This window comes from Sturnira hondurensis, unplaced genomic scaffold (assembly GCF_014824575.4).
Source record: "Sturnira hondurensis isolate 20B ecotype Veracruz unplaced genomic scaffold, ASM1482457v3 Scaffold0007865, whole genome shotgun sequence".
Taxonomy (NCBI): Eukaryota; Metazoa; Chordata; class Mammalia; order Chiroptera; family Phyllostomidae; genus Sturnira; species Sturnira hondurensis.
This window is the reverse complement of record NW_028080496.1, coordinates 9,216,939-9,222,137: the sequence shown is the minus strand read 5'-3', so window position 1 is coordinate 9,222,137 and position 5,199 is coordinate 9,216,939. Positions and strand designations below refer to the sequence as shown.

The window sequence follows — 5,199 nt, the reverse complement described above, 5'->3', positions numbered from 1 at the left end:
CCTTTTTTTTAAAAAAAAAAATATAATCCTAATCTTTCCAAGCTCAAGTTGATGTCTTGCAGCCCTCACTGATGGGTTCTCCGACCTGACGCTCTGTGTGTTTCCAATCCACAGACGCTGAGCTTTGGGTCACAGGCCAAAGTGGATGGGCCTGCACCCTCCAGGAATTCAAAAGAAAGTTTTTACACAGGCTATTTCTAACTTACTTCAATGGGACACTGAAGTGCTTGGTCAGCTGGTCAGTTTAGAGAATAGACTTTTGAGAAGTGTTTGTCGGATTTAAACAAACACAAGTACAGGTCCACACTTCCTTTAAACAACCCTTTCAAGTAGGTGTGTTTTAAATTCAGAATATTTCTGACTTTATGAGGGGAACATGGTGCGCCCAGGTAAGTTTAGGGCTGTCCCCTGTATTAAATGCTTCCATATTTCCAGCCACACAGCATCTTATGTTCTTAGTAAGTGGCATAAATAAAGACCGAAAGGTGCCCCACTTAACTTCTCAGTTCCACAGGTTTCTGAAAATAAAACAAATGAATAAAAGCTGTCAAAAACTTCCAGGATTCTGAGAGATTTGGATTTTAGAATTACAGAGAAAAGATGGCGGACATGGAAATCAATAAGGACTTTCTGAGGGAGTTAACGAAAACCTTACCCAAACTTAGATCAAGGCCTCTGAGACGAATAGTTCATAAAACTATTAAAACTTGGCTTATCATATGCTTCAGTTGGCCCCAGACACTTTTTAAAAAATGTATTGAATTTATTGGGGTGACACTGGTTAATAAAATTATAAAGGTTTCAGGTGCACAGTTCTATAAGCCATCACCTGTGCATTGTACTGTGTTCACCACCCTGAGTCAAGTCTCCCTCCATCACCACTGATGCCCCCTTGGCCCTCTTCCGCCTCCTCCACCCCCTCTCTCTCTGATAGCTTTCACATTGCTCTGCTATCCAGGCTCAGTATAATACAGCCCCATTGGCTTTCCTAGTTCTCCAGACACCCGAGGTCAATTACAGAGTCGCCTTAGTAATAGAAAACACTTATTCCGAGCTTAATCCAGGGCGGACTCTCTTCTCAGGGACTTCATCTGAGTCCACTCTCATTTAACCCTCACCCTAGCCCGGGAGACCGACCCCATTCCCACACTGACGGAAACAGGATTCGAGCCGTGGAGAAGTGACTTGACTTGTCCAAGGTCTCACGGCGAAAATCGGGGAGCACAGACTTCGATTCAGAGAGAAGGGTTCCAAAGTCCCCCAAGCCCAGTCATCTGTGCCACCACGCAGCGTAGAAAGCTTCTCAGCTGAACCGCTTCCCGGCTTTCAGACAGATTCCTAGTATGGGGTGTTGTGTCCTAAATCCCGTGGCTCTGTGAATTCCCTTTCCAAATGGAGAGACCTGTGTTTTCGCTGATTCCCTGACGATTTCCAGATTGCCGAGCGACATCTAGACTGAGGACATGAAGGCGTGGCTTGTCCCAACACACACACGACTCTGGAGATAGTTCATAAAAGCAACTACTATGTCAAATCAAACACGTTTCTCTACATGGCAACACGTGGTTCGTTGCACTTTATTTATTAGCAGTAAATAAAAAGAAATTGAGGGGACGTGCCTGTTTGTGTTTTTCAGAGTTTTTCATCTTTAAATTAGAGAATAAGAAAAGAATGCGATATCTGAGTTGAGATTACGTGGCGTTTTCACTTCCTAGGGCTACAGTAGCAAAGTACCACAACTCTGGTGGCTTAAAACATCAGAAATACATTCTCCGGCAGTGTGGAGGCCGGAAGTTCCAGGTGCCGGCTGGGCTGGCTCCTTCTGCAGGCTCCAAGGGAGCCCCTGGCCCAGGAGCCTCCGAGGTCGGGACGCCGTAGATTTCCTCCGCGGCGGCGACCTTCCGTGTCATCTGGCTCCCACGTCACGCGGTTCCAGGGAAGCAGAGTGTCTGGTTCCCAGAACCCTCCCCGCCCTTTTCTTTTAACAATTCTTGTACTTCCTAGCTTTTCAAAATGCTTCCTTGGAATAAAGTGGCCTCTTTTCAGAATCTATACACCTGATAGAGTAAAAAACATTTTTTTAAATAGAGGAGGATTCGCTGAAATAGTTTATTCACTGGAATCATTTCTCTCTATAGCTGTATATTTAGTATGTTTATATATTATACTATTTAGTATGTTTATATTGTATATTTAGTATCTTTATATATTATACTATTTAGTATGTTTGTATTATATATTTAGTATGTTTGTATATTATATTATTTAGCATGTTTGTATTATGTATTATATATTTGTATATATATTTATGCATATGCACTATTTCTATTGTATACTACGTATTTCTATATATGTGTATATTTCTATATACATATATGTATATAGAAACATATATGTATATATTTCTATATACATATATGTAGGTAAATACATCATATATTTAGAGTGTAGGCATGGTGATGAAAAAAATATCCCATTGGCAGCTACAGTGTACCCACTCAGAACTGGACCTCAGAGCCCTGGTTGGGTAACACGGTTGGTTAGAGCGTCATCCCTGTATGCCAAGGTTTGGGGTTCGATCCCCAGTCAGGGCACGTACATGAAGCAGCCAATGAGTGTATAAGTAAGTGGAACAACAACAACAAAGACAAAGAACTGGGCCTCAGGGACTCAGCCCCGAATAGAGGCTGGCAATGGGGGCTTTGTAGGGATTTGGGGCCAGAGGCAAAATCCAGCGGGTAAGAAAATCAACTCACGATATCAGCGTGGTCGTACCACGCGTTACCGCCAACCTAAATGAACCCGTTTTCATGGTTTTCCTTGCATTTCCCTTTCTGTACCACTTCCCAACCCCACAAAGGATGTTTTACGGGGGCGAGTAACAAATGTAAAAGCCCCTCCCCCCTCGCTTTGTTTGGGTGAAAGTTGGTTTTCCGCGTGCAGATCACCCCGCATTGTCTTGGGTTCTCCGAACTGTGTTTAACGGGCCTGTCTCCGTGGGGGGCTTTGCTGTTAGGTGCACACACAGGTGCTGCTCTGTCATTGTTCCTAGGGCTCGTGATCCTCATCTCTTCCTGTTAGTGCGGCCTTAAAAGTAGGACATGCATTGTGGGAAACTTAGCAACAGTTCTTCCATCCCTTTAAAATTCACTGGGTAAAAAATAAAATAAAATAAATGCCAAACCAAGAGGAAATAAAAAATACGTGTTTTTCTGGCAAGCACTGGAATACTACTGGAGCCTACAAAATTACTTGCTGACACTGATCGTGCTCCATTGATCCAGATTTGTGAGTGCACCCTAGTGCTACCCCAATAGCGGGGGGCACTTTGGGGACCCAACCGGGAGGCCCTTATTTAGGCAATTCCATTCGGGACCTGGATAGGATCTGAAGTCTGCAAAACAGTGTGATTCTTGCCCAGTTGCCAGGGGCCATGTATAGTCCCCTGGTGGGTGGAGACATGAACTTGAGGAATAGCGCAGGCATTGGGTAGAGGTCATGGGGACCTACCACTGCAGTCAAGGTGTTTGGATAGTTGTTCTGGGCTGTTCATTACGTATGAAACAATGGAATTTGTTGCCTCTAATGGAAAGTTTTAGCTTATAAAGCAGGTATGAATTCGTAAAGATTTATTCATATAACAACACCCTCATGAAAAACACCACTCTCTCCATTTTTACATATGAGAAACTGAGGCATAAATATACTCATTGCAAAGCTCAAAGTCAGCCCAGCAATTAGGTGGTGGAGCCAAGATTTTGACCCAGTTATCTGGCATCCTATTCTTTTTAAAAATATTGTATTTATTTATTTATTTTTAGAGAGAGGGAAAGGGAAGGAGAAAGGGTAGGAGAGAAGCATCAATGTGTGGTTGCCTCTCATGGGTCCCACCGGGGACCTGGCCTGCAACCCAGGCATTGTGCCCTGACTGGGAATCGAACTGGCGACCCCTTGCTTCACAGGCCCATGCTCAATCCACTGAACTACACCAGCCAGGGCTGGCATCCTAGTCTTTTAACTTTTTTTAAAACTGTTGACATAACACAATAAGTTATGTTGCCACACTTGAGATCATGAACCATTGCAAAGGTATTTGAAACCTGATATCAGATTTATGAAGCATAGACACATCCATCGGCAACATCATAACATAAAAAACTGGACCTTAATGCATACTGTTACCTACAAAAAGACAGGGCAGATCCTGAAGAATTTTAATTTAGAAAAGATTTTAGAGTGCATAGCATAAAAAAACCACCAAAGTAAGTGAAAAGAATCACTATTTTGTCAAGTACCAGTGCATTGTAATTTTTTACTAAACTTCAATTGCATTGTCTTTCAAATGAGCAAGTACTATATAAATTACCTTAAGAGTTCTTGAATGGATAAAAATTACAATAACTTTTTCTGTAATACTGTCTTTTCTCATTTATATTGGATTGGCCAAAAAGTTCATTTAGATTTTCTGTATGATGACTCCATAGTGCTTAGTTATCTTTAGCTGCATTGGAAGCAATTTTGTTAGATTGCATTGTGACAACTGTCATATCAGTGTGCATTAAAAAAAAAAAAACTTATAGCCCTGGCTGGTGTAGCTCGGTGAATTGAGCGCGGGCCTGCGAACCAGAGGATCGAGGTTCGATTCCCAGTCAGGGCACATGCCTGGGTTGCAGGCCAGTTCCCTGCAGGCCAACTCCCAGAAGGGGACGCACGAAAGGCAACCATACATTGATGTTTCTCTCCCTCTCTCTTTCCCTTCTAAAGATAAATAAATCAATAAAATCTTTAAAAAAAAAACTTATAGAAACTGGTGAATTTTTGTGCAACCATTTGATATTGAAGATGGAGGGAAATAGGCTACCTTTTTTGGCATATTATGCTTTATTAGGTCAAGAAAGGCAAAAATGCAACTGAAACGCAAAAAAAAAGATGCATGCAGTGTGTGGAGAAGGGGCTGTGACTGATTGAACAAAAGTGGTTTGCAAAGCTTCTTGGTACTACTGACATTTTGGCCAGAGTCTGTGCCGCGGGGCTGTCTCATGCATTGGAAGGTGTTTAGCAGTCCCCACCCCACCCCGGCCTCTACCCACTAGAAGCCAATACATTGGAGGCAGCCAACATACTCAAAATATCCAAATCAAGGAAGTTATTGGTAAGAATGAAAAACGTACCTTTTATTTTACAGAAAAAAAGAAATGG

The 5,199-nt window shown here is 42.5% G+C and overlaps 1 long non-coding RNA gene across 1 annotated transcript; it reads left to right on the top strand.

Annotated features, from left to right (window-relative positions):
• The first annotated feature begins 739 nt into the window (after window positions 1-739).
• On the top strand, window positions 740-4,918 carry LOC118992077 (uncharacterized). Its single transcript, XR_005067540.1, has 3 exons — window positions 740-754; window positions 1,589-1,590; window positions 4,805-4,918. It is a non-coding gene; the product is annotated as an uncharacterized LOC118992077 (long non-coding RNA).
• The last annotated feature ends 281 nt before the right edge of the window (window positions 4,919-5,199 follow it).